We start from the raw sequence: 16,286 nt of genomic DNA on the forward strand, positions 1-16,286 counted from the left end.
TATTATGATCGCTTTCTGTTTTCCCATGTATTTACTGGCGTTCCCCATGCGCACCAACACCATTGAGATAAACAGACAGCGATCGGATAAAACAGCTTCTTATTAAAGAACAAGGAAGATACGGGTAATTATAGAATGCTGCATCGTATTTAGACAGGTGTGAGACTTTATTAAGCACTTTGTTTGTGAAATCTGAATGTTGGTGTAGTTGTGCTAAATAAGTCGCTCTGCCCGAACCCGTGTAAACACGGGAACATGACGCTCAGGGCTTGGTGTCTACGACCATGTGTGAGCTACGATGGGCTAAACATCGCTTTGGGAAACCCGGTCATTGACAATGCGTGCGTGCATATGTTCGTGTGCGTGTGGCCTGACCTTGATAAGCAATGAGCAGAGCTCAGCACCCATTCTTTGTTGATGAGAGAACCTCCACAGAAATGATAACCACCGCTGTGTATACTGGCCTGCCAAGGCCAGCTCCCAGGGTTGGCATTTTGACCTCCAACGATTTTGTTGTTCCAAGCCGCCTTACCGCACTCTAATGAAACACAGGTGATGTTTGTGTTAACTTAATGGACTAAAACTATAATGAAACATGTTTGTTGACTGCCTTTTTTCAATGATGAAAACTAAATAAAAAGGAAATAAAAATGAACCTATGTTGACTAAAATACATTTCTGTTGACAAAATCAACTGGGGATTTAGTCGACTAAAACCAGACAAAAACTAAAACATTTCAAATGACTATAATTGTGACTAAAACAAAATGACATTATGGGAGATCGGCTCGACTATACTTGATTTAGTACGCCTCTTTTTCAGTCTAAAACAGGCTTTTGATGTTATAAATATTGCAGAATGCTTACCCGAGAGTTGAGCATTAGAGCCTGAAATTCAAAACAAAGGAAGACATTAGGTGAGGCTGTTGTTGAGAGCGAATTTGTGTGCACAACTGCACATTGTTGACTATTTCTTCATTGTTGTATGTTAAAGGCAGTTATGTAAATGTGTGCATTTTTACTCATCATTTCCCAGAAGTCATATATATATTTTTTTTTATCTTTTTATCTCTAGGCCAAGACAATGTCCATACCATTACATTGCAATAACAGGTGCATTAGCAATGATTTAGGGTCATGAGTGTTGTGTGCCAAACTAAATCAAGAAAAAAACTAGACAAGCACAGTTCTCCGCCAAGCCGGGTTGCCGACCCAGGTCATGTAAACTTTGGTCAGCCACTTGGAATGGGATCTGAAAAAGAAAACTTTTACATCTTGATCACATGACTCCAGACATGTGTACCGATTTTTTTCTTCCTTCACCTGGTGGGGATGTCCAAAGTTTCACGGCAACTGGACACATCTGCATGGTTTGAGGCATTTTGTTTAAAACGGACCAATCCTGCAAACTTTGGACACCGATCTTAGCCAATCAGGATGGAATATAAAAAAATGCGACAGGCCCTTCTTGATCGCATGACTATAGCAATAATGGCCGTGTTTCCCAAAGCGCAGGTCGTACGAAGCTCTTCGTAAGGCTGCGGTCCTTACGATGACGGCGTTTCTCAAACGTGCTCCTCTCTCAAAACAGCCTACGCATGCCCTTAGGCTGGCCAGAGCCTTGTATTAGAGAGTTCTGCCAACTCTTGCCCCATGTGAACGGATATGATGCAACTCTCCCTGAAACTGTCCTTGAATGGCTCTGGGCTTCGATTGATAGGACATCAGCAGCTGCGCTCCCAAATGAATTTCAGCTGTTGGTTTGTGTGATTGTATCGGCCCATCAATAAAACATACAACGGTGAGAATTAACACATTTTTAGCGCTGTTGGTAGGCTAACTGACTGCACAAACCCCTTGTTTTAATTTGAAACGCTAGGCCTACTTGCAAGCTTTAGGCGCTGTTGGTAGGCTAATATAACTGACTGCACAAAAACACTTTTTTTACTTAACTGCTCGTAAATATGTATTTTTATTGTATAGGCTACTATGAACACTATTGTAGACTAGAGTATTGCTTCTCAAAATGAGTCTCGGCGACTCACTGTATCCATCTATTTTTGCTGAAGCGGGGCTCGAACCCGAGGCTCTCAATCGCCAGTCCAACAAACAACCCGTCATGCTAATAAGGCTGTGTTCAGCTACTAAGGCTGTTGTCTGTCCCGTCTTGGATGTAATAACTTTAGGGCTACAATTAGTTATATATATGAACCAAATGGACCCTCATCATCCTATAGCCTGATTTCAGACTCAGCACTTGAGAACCAGTCCCCTCAGAGAGTGGGCTGAAGCCAGGCGATCATCATCCTACACTTACAGGTGGAGAATACTCGAGTAAAAGTACTTGAGTATTTACTCAAGAGTAGTTTTTTTTTGAGGATCTGTACTTTTAAAGTACATTTTAAATGCTCTACTTTTACTCTTACTTTGGAGTAATTTAAAAAGTAAATACTTTGGACAATGAGTAAGAGTAGTTTAAATTCAGTAAATAAGTAAAGTAAATTCATACTTGTGAAAGCAATGGAAGGTAGAGATATCTAGGCCAAACTATAGTGGCCAAAATTGAAAAATAGCAGATCCACATGCTCACAATGCCTCTGTGGCATTGTGAGCATGTAGATCTGCTATTTCCAAGTGCTTGTCAGGGTGGATCTCCGCAGTTGAAATATTATTATTTTGGGGGTCGCAGCCTGAAAAGGTTGAGAACCACTGACCTAAGATATGTCCTTTTTTTCCCAACATTTGCAGCACTTGATTTGTGTGTATTGTTTGCATACAGTTTACACAATATATTTTCTTAAAAATGTTATTAAAAGTGTTTCCTGATTATTGTTTTTCTCTTCCTGGTTAATGATGTCACATTGGAAAGCTTACGTAACCGGTAACATGTAACATTAACACCACAACTCCCCTCCCCCACAACCATCCCATCATCTTCCAATCCCCCACCAAATTCTAAGCCCAGCCAATACTTTAATGAACTGATGAGGCATAAATAATTTGGATAATTTGCACAAACAAATTAAGATGTAGGCCTCCTGTAAATGTCCAAAAATGAACAGCAGCACTAATACTATTTTACCACCACGGACATTTTTTGTACTTTTATTTGTTAACAATAAAGTTGAGTTCACTATATTGACATATAGTACACAAAACAATTTAATGCATCACTGGAAAATTGCAGGTTGCATTGTAGCTTTCACCAAAAGATGCTATATGTATAAATAAATAATTATGTATAAAATATCTTTGTAATTTTGTGATATTTTAGTTACCCCCCCCCCCCCCCCCCCCCAACCCCCCCCCCCCCCCCCCCCAATAAGCCCAAAGGCCATCTCCAGTGGGCCGCGGAGGTGCTGCCTGTTTGTCACGTCGTGAAGTTATCATGCCAAGTCTGCTGTTGCACTTCAGCACACTGGTATGTACTGTATGAGCTGTGGTTGAATGACTCACGGAAGTAAACCAACTTGTTATTGTCATACCAGCAAGCGAGTGTCAGAGCGTCCTGTGTCCTGATCTGAATAAGATTACGAGCGAGTGAAAACGCCAACACCGCCCAAATAGTTTAATTTAAATGACTGTTGTGGCTTAATGCTTTTAATGAGCACAAACACGATACACAATACATGCCAAATAGCCTCACGGCTTGTGTTTTTTTATCCTCTGTGATATCTTTGCAGTACGTGGTTTGAAGTATTATTCTGCTTTCTTCCTTTAATACAATCAATCAATCAATCAATCAATCAATCAATCAAACAAACAAACAAACAAACAAACAAACAAACAAACAAACAAACAAACAAACAAACAAACAAACAATCAATCACTACTATTATTAAGTTTCCCAGGGTGATTTGCACTGTGCTGGTAAGCAGACTGTCTAGAAAATAGAAGATTACAATCGGAAAAGGAAGTCTTGCAACTAATTTTCATTGTCCCATATCTTTATTAAGATACAGAGCGTCAAAATGATGTTCAAGCCGTCCTTTTCTAAATTATTTCACAGTGCTTTACAAGTGCACAACCCACCAAAGGTGTGGAGGGATATGTGCATTAATGCAGAAAAAAAAGAAAAAAAGAAGAATCAATTCAACCTCAGCCTCATACTACAATCAATGCAAACAAAAATAAATATTAATAATAATAATAACTTTGCTTTGCTCACCTATGAACTCCAGGATGAGTATCAGAGATATCCAGCACAGCAGCTTGTGGAAGGCCATCTTCACTCAATGTTTCACTTGCCCGATCAGCATCATTATATATCTTTATGCATGTCCTCAACTCCTCCCATAAAGTGGCACCTGACATCAAATTCCAAAGCCTGTGGAGCTATAGTTGTATATCTTGATCGCCTATAGCCTATAGTCATGACTGGTTTGTCAGCAAATATCCAGAGAACAACGCAGGCCTACATCTGATTCTAATCATAATCAGTGTTGTAACCGAAAGCGTTCAATGATACTGAACGTTCTTTGTTTCCGCTTGATGAACGCTATTGCCGAACGCGGTTCATTCTGATGACGTCCATGAGCGGCGCTCGTTGGCTCGTTCGTGCGGCGGTCCGCGATCGTCTGTCCTTGCGTCTTTCTTTTCATTCACATCATAGCACCCAATAGCACCCAGCTGCAGACTTGCAGACCTCACGAAAGTTGACATGTGAGCGCCTCGGTGCTGTCTGCCTGGATGCTTCTCTTCACAAGCGCTGTGTGAATATCCGCCTCGCCCTCGTTATGTCTCGCAAGTAAAGCCGGACTAGGCCTATACTATACCGTATGACGTGTGTTGCATGCCGAAAATAGCTGATCTGCAAGCTCACAACGCGTTGCATACAACGTGAGCTTGTAGATCAGCTATTTTAACCAACGCTTAAACATGCAGATGTGTGCGACGTTTAGAAACCTCTGCCTTCACAATAAAGGTGCAGGAAGACTGGGCACTAGAGGGCACCTAAATATTGTGGGCACTTCAATGTTAAGTTGGATGAAATAATTGCTGTGTGTGGTTCTATATGGGCTGTGTCAATAATTTTGAGAAATTATAGCTTGCAGCAATGTAAAAAATACATGAAAAAAAAAGCATTTGAATAGCCAAAAGTATCAAAATATTATGGTTGAAAAAAGAACTAAAAAGAACAAATTTAGTTCATTTTGGGGAACCATGAACGTAGTTCAAAATGTAGAATTATGAACTATGAAATGAACTAGTTCATTTTAGAAGTAGGGGTGGGCGATACTGGAAAAAAAAACATTATCACGATTCTCTTCATGCAGTATCACGATACACGATATTATCACGATACTGTTTTATGCGAGTTGTTAGGTTTATTATGATTACTAGAAGCTGGGCGGCCCAGCGTCTAGTCGGCGACCTGGCCAACTCGGGAACGATGTAAATAGGGAATTAATGCCCCGCCCTTTAATGCAAACCCCATTATACCTGTTGTCATAGGACCCGTTTTGACCATCTGTTTGCCTGTGTCCATTTATGCCCATATATGGAGATATCTGTATCTATCTGTCGGCGTCCATTTTATGTCCATATATGGAGATCACTGCAGATATAGTTCTGGGTCCATTTTATGCCCATATATGCCCATATATGGAGATATCTGTCTATTTGCGTCCATTTTATGCCCATATATGGTTTTGTTTGTTTCTTCTTTAAGCAGAATATGCAGCCTGCTTAAATCTGCATCATTCAAGTCATCCTCCCAGTCCCACGCTTTGTTGCTAAACAATGTTTTACCTCAAAATATGTACTAGTTGGTGTGATGATGGTTCAGTTCATTCAAATGGGTCCCAGAAGTGTTTTATGAGTGTTGTGAGCTTGTAGATCGGCTATTTTCAAAACAATTTGGCTAATGCCAATTATGAAATAGACGCGAAATAGACGCAACGATTTCACCGCGAGACACACGCAAGCATCAACGGTGAAAGCATAACAAACAAAGCACTTTACAAATAGCGGCAAATAGCTACTTGTTTGTAGTTAATAAAAACAAAAGCATGGATTTACAAGGCGATCTAAATGTAGACACTCGTAGCCTGTCTGCGTGCTGCCCGGGGGAGGGGCCGTAGGGAGACAGATATGACACGTTGAGCCGCGACACGTTGTTAGCTTGTAGATCTGTTCTTTTTGGCGAATTACACCACCGTACTATAGAAGTATAAATTAAGCAATACAGCTGCGACTCATAGAATGTGCACTCGCTGTATCCAGAGTCTTGACTGTTTGTATCACGAGCAATACGATACTCTGAAAAGGCATATCGTGGCAAAGCTGTATCGTCGATACGATAATTATCGCCATATATCGCCCACCCCTATTTAGAAGTTATGAACTTGAACTTGAACAAGTTCATTTTGAAAGTGAACTTTCCCAACACTGATCATAATAGCCTACTGTGGTCAGGGACGTCTTGCAACCCACATTTTGGAGGGGGCACAATTACAGAGTGGTGATAGTGTGTGTGTGTGTGTGTGTGTGTGTGTGTGTGTGTGTGTGTGTGTGTGTGTGTGTGTGTGTGTGTGGGGGGGGGGGGGGGGGGGGGGTGTCAGAAAACTCCCTTTTACCAATATTAAATGGGGTGATATGCTGTCCCACAGGAGATCCGCTCATTATTCCGACCTCCCATTGTTCCCAACAGTCTGACAATTGCTAGGTTAGTGTGAGGTTAGGCTGGGTTATCTGCATCGCGCGCAAGCAATGACATTTCATTCAGATACATTTGTTTCAATGAGGACGTCCTGACATGCCGCGAGCGACGTCGCAGCACGACGCGACGTCGTCCACCCCTCCTGTTTTCGCTCGCGGCGCCTCTATTTTTGCGACGTTTCGCCGCTATGTCCCGCCCCCAAACACTTTTTATTGGTTGAGGCATCTCCATGGAGACAGCTCAAAGAAATAAAAGTACAGCCTACACTATGAACACTATATTAAAATAATGTCTGATACTAGAATGATCATTAGATTATAATAATGTATATTTTTTTCCTTGGAAATTTCAAAACAACAAAGTATCAAAACAATTTAATACTCAAGTAAAGAACAGATCCTCAGAATACAGTACTCAAGTATATCCTGCCGAGTATTTATCACACAACTTCCTGTTCCTTTTGCCAAGCGACCGTCCAGCAGGCAGCAGCGAGTGGTGCAAAACAGACGGAGTGCAGACGGCGGGCAGAGTGGCTCGGTTTGGCCGTTCAGAAAAGGAATCATTGCCGCGGCTGTTGTCGGCAGTTCCGGCAACTCCGTGGCAGGTGCCGCTGCCGGGAAGTGTATTCGCTCCTTCTTTCCACTGGAAACAGGGGAGGAGGTGTTGCTCTCCTGGGCAAAAAGGGAGAGAATTTACCTGTCAATTTGACTGATAAATGCAGTCAGAGTGGAAGTGATTTTCTTCAGTCACCCGAGTGTTAACATACAACAATGAATAAATAGTCAACGAAGTGCACACAGATTTGCTCTCGACAACAGCATCACCTAATGTCTTCCTTTGTTTTGAATTCCAGGCTCTAATGCTCAACTCTCTGGTAAGAATTCTGCAGTATTTATAACATTAAAAGAGCCTGTTTTACACTGAAGAAAGACAATCTTCTGTAGCATCTCAGGTGTACTAAATCCAGCCGATCTCACATAACAAAACATCATAGTGTTAATTCTGACAATACATTTTGATTTAGTTTTAGTCAGTCTTTTGGCAAAAACGTCATTTAGTTTTAGTCACATTTTTGTCATCTGAAAGGTTTTAGTTTTAGTCTAGTTTTAGTCCACAGTTGATTTTGTCAACAAAAATGTATTTTTGCAGGCCTAGATGGTGTTGTAATGGGAGCGTGTCGCTGTTACTTTGTCATCTTTTCGACACCCGACTCTAACCCTCACCCTAACCTTAACCTCCGTGGAGTGAGTCGCTAACCCTCCAGTCGAAATGATGGGCGTTCGCAAAAGCGAGATTTCCCCGTCGTAATGCCTGACGATACACTTGATTGCCTGCTGAAAATAGACGATCTACAAGCTCACTATGTGTCGCAGCACCCTAGTGCAACCAAAAATAAAATGACTTGTTTTTTAGTTCTTACCCACCCTCGTAAAACTGTCTATCAATTTAGTCTTCGTTTTTAGTCATCATACGTCTGTTTTTATTTAGTTTTTCGTCATCATTTTAGTCCATGAAATTAGCTCTAACACAACCTCATCTGTGTATCATTAGAGTGTAGTAAGGACGCTTTGAAAAAAGATGCCAACCCTGGGAGCTGGCCTTGGCAGGCCAATCTACACTATAGCCCTTCTAGAAGAAATAAAATAATTAAGGTGTTTTTAATTTTACATTGTAGTTATAGAGGAAAATTATAATGTATTAAGGAATATTTGTCATATTATATAATATTAGCCAGGGATCCTTTTAAAGAGAGGGGTGCCATGATTTCTTTGTTCATGTCTTATTACAGATCTCTATGCCCACAAAGGAAGCCCAAATATCTGAAATTATTCAGGAAAGTTGGAAATAGATTTGACGGAACACTGCAGGAGGGTTAAACGATTCAGATTAAGTATTTACTCGCAACCCATAAAAAATGGTCTGCGACCCAAAATAGGTAACGAGTCGCCCCAATGTTTTTGGAAACAACAATGTACTGAAATATAATCTGTATGATGTAATTGATGGAACGAGATTATATGATGTGTCGCAACCGTAAGATCATTCGAGATTGTATTATCAATTAGTTTCTTATACTCTTAATCACCAGATTAAAAAAAGGATGCTTGCAATAAAAGAAAGTCTATACATTTCTAATTATTGAATGGGCTCAATTCTGTGATGGAAATGAATGATTAAATCTGAGATAGCTGAGATATGTTTCAATGGATGGCAGGCAAATAAAGGGCCAACATTTGAACTATTATCTAAGGCCATGGCTACACGGAGCTGGATATTTCATATATCCCGGTTTTTCAGATATCCACTAAGAAAAATATCTAGGTCCACACGGAGCTGGATATTTCATATTACCTAATTTTGGCAGTCAACTGTCTGTTAATGTGGCCTCCATGTTTGTTCATATTTAACAGACATTCGTAACTAATGAATAGTCTTCACTTTACATTAGGGCTCTTGATAACATCTACTGATGATTTATATATATTTAAGGAATGTTTTACAAAGCATATGTTAACCATGAACAAAATCGGAGGCCACATTAACAGACAGCCAAGGAGTGTGTGTGTGCGCAAAGTTTGGCATGGATAGGGGCAACGGTGCCGGAGATTAGAGTAGGACCAAAAGTGTGATGTGATGGACAGACTGACAGAGGGACTGACAGACAGCCGGTGGAGGTTTTCATAGTAACTTGCGACCTAGTCTTCACTTTACATTAGGGCTCTTGATAACATCTATTAATGATTTATAGATATATTAGGAATGTTTTACAAGGTATATAGATGGCTTGTAAATGATTAGTTACTTATCTACAAATAGCATATAAATAACGCATAATTTTTAGTTACAAAATGATTTATTAATCATTTATGAATGTGTATAAATGGCTTATTCATGATTAGTCTACTACTTACTAATACCTTACTAATAACATGTAAATGATGTTTAAAACAGTTATACATGTTTAGGTAAACATTTGTTCATAGTTTGTTCATGTTTATTACTCATCTACAAACTGCTTATAAATGTTTATGGGTCATTATTGTAAAGTGCTACCGAAATATCCAGCTCCGTGTAGCCATGGCCTAATCTAGTATCTGATATTGCAGGCTGTGGATCAGAGAGGAATGAGGAAATTATAGACATGTCAACAGCACAGGTGCCACCGTAAAGGAGGAGTGGAGAAGTTCAAAGTGATTTATTGTATTACAACGCAAGTTGTAATACATCAAATGCATAGAAACAGGAATCTATGATCATAAGTAGAACCTATCATCAATCTAACAGTAGAAAATATATATATATATATATATATATATATATATATATATATATATATATATATATCGTCGTTGTCGGGTGGAAACCTTGTACGTCCAAAACCGTTCGTTTTGTATTTATCATTTTAAAAATGACTTAAACTAGTGAAAACAGCCGATCTACAAGCACACAACGCCTCGCACCGCGTTGTGTGCTTGTAGATCTGCTGTTTTCACTACTTTTGTGCGACGGCCTTGTATGATGAAGCAAGGCTTTACTTTGTGAAAAAATGTACAAATTTGAAACTTGGAGATACAAGGTTTCTGCCCGACAGTGACGATATATATATATATATATATATATATATATATATAAAGAATCTGTACATTGAAAAAGACCGATTTACTGAGCAACACCCCGTAGAGGGTGCGGCCCGCCATTCCTGCTGTGTAAACAGAAGTGTAAAGTAACTTGTAGCCCACATTTACTCAAGTACTGTAATTAAGTACAATTATTTGTACTTTACTTGAGTCTGGCTGCTGTTTAGAAATGGCTCTCAACAGGGGGGCGCTCGGGGAAAACAATCTATACACACCCCTATAGGATACCAGGTCAACACTGACCTGGCATCTATCTACATAACATGCTATCTAAATGACATTTTAGCCATTGCATAATTCTGTGAGATCGTTGAGGCTATAGGGCATAGCCGTGGGAACTATAGGTGCTGCAGGTGCTCCAGCACCCCTAGTGGTCTGGAGGGGAAGTTTTCATTATTTTTTTATTTAAAAAAGAAAAGGACAAGTCAAACATTAAAACAAAACTTTACCTAATTGTTTATTTATTCATTTATATAGGCCTATATATTTGTTTGGGGGGTGGAGTATTTAGAGCTATATGCATATTAACAAATGATATAGCCTACTACTATAATATGTTTCAGATCATCGCCTTGGCATAGCCTACATCTATGCTTATTTGGGGGTATTTGTCCAGTCCTATGTTGTGTTAGGCTATTTGATTTGCTACATCGCAAGACGATTCTGCAATTTGGTCTATTTATATATTTAAAAACCCGAATTAGAAACCGATTAAAAACCAAACATTTTCGCGGGCGCTCGCTATGCTCGCGCCCGCAGGAGGTGTCCCTGCATACGGCCCTGCTATAGGGCAATTAAGCGCTACGGCCAGTACCGGCCCCATGGGGGGGCCCGGAGGGGCCCGGCCCCCCAAATTGCCCTTTGGGCCCCCCCAGTTCAGATTGGGCAGTAGTACCCCAGAACACCATTATTTTAATATCTTTTACAGGTTTTAAATATAGGTTATTTTTATGTTCTTTGTGATTATTATAAAATATATACATCTTCAAATTAATTAATAGAAAATATTGAAAATGCAATAATAAAAAATTCATAGAACCGCCCCTGCACGATTCATAGAACCACCACTGCACGGTGCGCACCGCACCGAGTCGGGTTTGTTTTGCTGTAGCACATGACGCGCGACGCATGCGTCATTACCTGTGTTGTTTGTTGTGGAGGGGAATTCAACTATGTTCAGTGAGAGCAGAGAAGTGAGAACAGAGAATCATGGACATAAGAAACTGGCTCAAAAAGCCACAAAAGTCTACAGCTGACCCAGCCCTGGTAGTGAAACTATGCCGGTTGTTCCAGAAGCAGCAGGTAGACCTTTTTCCCCTTCTCTTCTCCCTTTCCCTTCCGTGGAGATGGCGAGCCTATTCATTAATGCTCAATAGGTTGTTGTCGTTGGTGATTACTTTTAGCCTTGTTTTTCAACTTTCCTCCCGCCATGGAGATGGTGACTTAATACTACAGTATTAGGATAATGTTAACAGGGGCTTTTAAGCCGTGACATCATTTTGTAGGCAGAGGAGAATCTGCCTCCAGAGCATTTTCTGTCCCTTGCTATTTTCAACAGATCCGAGACAAAAATAACGACTAAAGTATAATTCTAACACTTTCCTTTCAACAACAAAGAGAAGAAAAATGTGTAAATAGTAAAAATAGTAAAAAGATTCACGGAAACTGGGGGCAAAAATTGTCCTCTGCCTACAAAATGATGTCATACTTAACAGCCCCGTAGCCGAAACTAGCCGATTATGGACACACTCTTGTGATGATGTCTGAGTGAATGCCTGTGCAGTGCTTTCCCCCTCCCGCCGTGGAGATGTTTTACATTATTAAAACAATGACTCATGGGCGTTGATTTTTCTCTATTCAATGGGGTGCCTACATTTGCATTTCTATGGGATTAAGGTGTGAAAATCACCAAGTAGCAGGAATGTGGATGAGTGCAGTAGGCTAGGTGAGGACATAGCCTACTGTATGTCATGTATGTCATGTTATAGCATATAGTTTAAACTGGGAGCTGATCAGCTCTTTTCAGACCAGTCCAGCGCAGACTGTGTGAGAGCTTGATTGAATTATTGAAATTATCTTGTTTGCGCAGTGGAATTATATCATGAATTATCTGGAAGCATGTGTGTAAAGATTCTAGTTGTATAAACATCTTAAATGGCTTTTAAAGGCATACTCTTATGAGATTTGACCTTATGGATTGAAATATGCTAATATTTGGCTATTTGCTGGGTTATTGAATGCATGCAAATATCTATGACCATTATTTTAATGATTCCTCTCCTGCCAGAGATGTTGTTGGCAACTGTGTTGCTGTTTATTGTATAGGTGAGCATTTATATATATATATATATATATATATATATATATATATATATATATATAGTGCACACCCTGGAAAAATTAAGGCCCCCCTGCTTATTATTTCCTGGGGCCGGCTCTGGCTACGGCAAATTAAACTTGCTGAGGTGGAGTCTGAAAAGATGACTCTTCTGATTACGCATTGCTGCAGAAGATCAGGAGTGAGTCTGCAGTTCTAAAATAAACTCCACATGCTTTGGGATTAGGCGTGGAGCCTTAACCCTTAAGTTCTGTTCAGATTCACTACACCTTCGTTCTGTTCGGGTCATTTTGACCCGGTGGATATTTGGTTTAAAAAAAACAACACTAATACAAATTTTAACTTAACAAATCATCATGATACATTGACTTTGACTCAATACCAAACAATTCATATGATATATTTGGTAAATGTTTGCATTTCTGCTTTGCTATATCACATTAAACACTGAAAGAGCTAGGCGTTTTTACTGATTTAGCTGAAATCCATGTAAAAAAAACGACTTCATTTAATACTGGGCAATATTGCTCATGCTTATAGGAAGGGGGGGAGGGTTCGGAATGGGGCTTCGGAAGGGGGGTGTTAGAAGTGGGGGTGACTGTGTGTCTGTGTTTTGGCATAATACTGTGTATTTCTGTGCTTCCGGGTCAAAATGACCCGAACAGCACTTAAGGTTCAAAAAATATGAGGGGGGTGTAGCATGGGTGTAGTGCAAAAATATTTTTTTTACATGTTCATCTCAGAAGAATCTTTAAGGCCAGTGAGTTTCAGGTGGAAACATTTTTAACTTCTACCTTTTTTTTCCAAATGAAAATGTAAAACGGGTCAAAATGACCCGAACAGCACTTAAGGGTTAATTGTGATCGTCTCGAGTGCCATGACCTTCAGATTGTTGAGTGAGTCATCGTGGCAGAAAGGCCACCTATACCTCCTCCCACATTTAACGTATTGTTACAGGGAGGAGGAATGACACCAAGTAGGTAGGTAGGTAGGTAGGTACCTTATTGACCCCCGAGGGGAAATTCAAGCGTTACAGCAGCTCATAAAGACATCAATGAAAACACATGATGATGTGTTTTCAAGTATGGTGTATGATCAGGGGCGTCACACCAAATTCTGGGCCCTGGGTACAAGGATTCACTGTGGGCCCCCCAAGAATGTTAACTATTGAAAAATAGCAGATATACAAGCTCACAGCGCGGCACCGAGTGCCGCGCTGCGAGCTTGTATATCTGCTATTTTTGAAAAATCGTGAAAATGTGTGCAAGAAACCTATGTCAAGGACCCCCAAGATGATATGTATTTGGCCACGGACCCCGATCTCAAAATATTTATAGTTCCAGGGACCCCCAGAAGCAGAATTTGAGTTAGAAATGTTCGCTTAAAAAATACATATATTCAAAGATTTTCACACATTTTCACAACTTTTAAAAAATAGCAGATCTACAAGCTCGCAGCGCGGCACTCGGTGCCGCGCTGTGAGCTTGTATATCTGCTATTTTTCAATAGATAAAGTTATTAGGGCCCCTACACCTTGGGCCCCGGTAACTCAGTCCCACTTTCCTACCCCTTGTGACGCCCCTGTGTATGATGATGATGATAAGAATGGATGCACTGAAGCAGGGGTGTCACAAGGGTGGTGGGGGGAAGCGGGACTGAGTTACTAGGGCCCAAGGTGGAAGGGCCTTAATTATTTTATGCTGTAACTATTGAAACATAGCAGATACAAGCTCACAGCACGGCACCAAGTGCCGCGCTGCGATCTGCTATTTTTGAAAAGTCGTGAAAATGTGTGCAAATCTTTGAATGTATGTATTTTTTAAGCTTTTTGCTTCTGGGGGGTCCCTGGAACTAAATATTTTGAGATGGGGGTCCGTGGCCAAATACACGTCATTTTGGGGGTCCTTCATATGAAAAAGTTTGAGCACCATAGAAACTTTTTTTTTTTTTTTTTTTTTCAAAAAACCTTAGAACCCAACGAGCACAGCTTCTAAAATTGGTCTAACACAGGTATAGATTTGCAAGTTTTTTAGACGTATAAACTTAGACTAGATGTTGATTAGACGTCTAATAGAAGTTTAGACATCTAAAAAACTTGCAAATCTAGACCTGTGTTAGACCAATTTTATACACTGGGCTTGTGGGGAAGGATTTGAAATATTCAAAGACTTGCACAAATGTCCACGATTTTTCAAAAATAGCAGATCTACAAGCTGGCCTAAAACAGGTCTAGACAGCGCGGCACCGAGTGCCGCGCCGTCTAGACCTGTTTTAGGCCTGTTTTCTAGACCTGTTTTAGACCAATTTTAGACGCTGTGCTTGTGGGGAAGGATTTGAAGTACAAAATGTGAGTGGATCCTTGTACCCATGCAGGGCACAGAATTCGGTGCGACACCCCTGCACTGAAGCCATCAGATTAGGCCACCATAGGTGGTTCTCCGTGAAAGCTTCCTTTTAGGATATATCTGCTGACAAACCGGTTATGACTACTGTCTGCTATCATATAAACTCCACAGACACAAAGGGAGTCCACCTTACAGGGGCGTCACAAGGGGTAGGAAAGTTGGACTGAGTTACTAGGGCCCAAGGTGGAGGGGCCCTAGTAACTTTAGCTATTGAAAAATAGCAGATATACAAGCTCACAGCGCGGCACCGAGTGCCGCGCTGCGAGCTTGTAGATCTGCTATTTTTGAAAAGTCGTGAAAATGTGCGCAAATCTTTGAATCTATGTATTTTTTTGGTGAACATTTGTAACAAAAATGTTGCTTCTGGGGAGTCCCTGGAACTAAATATTTTGAGATGGGGGGGGTCCTTCACATGAAAAAGTTTGAGCATCACTGACATGGAAACGTAGGTTTCTTGGCACACATTTTCACGATTTTTCAAAAAATAGCAGATCTACAAGCTCGCAGCGCGGCACTCGGTGCCGCGCTGTGAGCTTGTATATCTGCTATTTTTCAATAGTTAAAGCACAGGGGCCCCACAGTGAATCCTTGTACCCGGGGCCCAGAATTTGGTGTGACGCCCCTGCCACCTTATCATTTGGACTAGAATGAGCTTCAGACTGTCAAATGCGTCTGAGTTGACAGGGGGGCGTCACGTTATTCACGTGTTATCGCAGACCGTGGATCAAGGGAGGAATGATGATTAGCACATCAGTGTGACACCAAAACAGTCGGGTGTCAGGTACCAGGGGCGTCAATTGGGTATGGCAGGGGTATGCAGCTGCCATACCCTGGGTCCAGGGGGGGAAATACAAGTTACCTTTAAATATAAATCCATGAATGTCTCTTTGTCTATCTGTTCTGGTTATTATGTTGTTAAATTACAGTAAAGTAACTACAAATGCAAAATTCAATAAAATGGTCACTTTAACACCTTCTAAGCCAAGGGGGGCCCCTTAATGTTAAAACCGTACTATATCGCACATCCCCCCAGGGACTCTCAGCCAGGCCGTCTATTCCCGGACTTTGTCTTTAAAACCGGAATAAAAGCTTTTGATCCGAAAATCGGCGATCGTCTAACCTTCCCTAGTCACCACTCGTGCACTGATGGCTCATGCAGACCGTGCATGAAGCAGAGGTGACGTCAGCGCCTCTCCTTCTCCAAGGCACCTTCCACCCATCCGTTTACTGTCTACACACTCGAG

This window comes from Nannobrachium achirus, assembly GCF_963921795.1.
Source record: "Nannobrachium achirus genome assembly, chromosome: 14".
Classification (NCBI taxonomy): Eukaryota; Metazoa; Chordata; class Actinopteri; order Myctophiformes; family Myctophidae; genus Nannobrachium; species Nannobrachium achirus.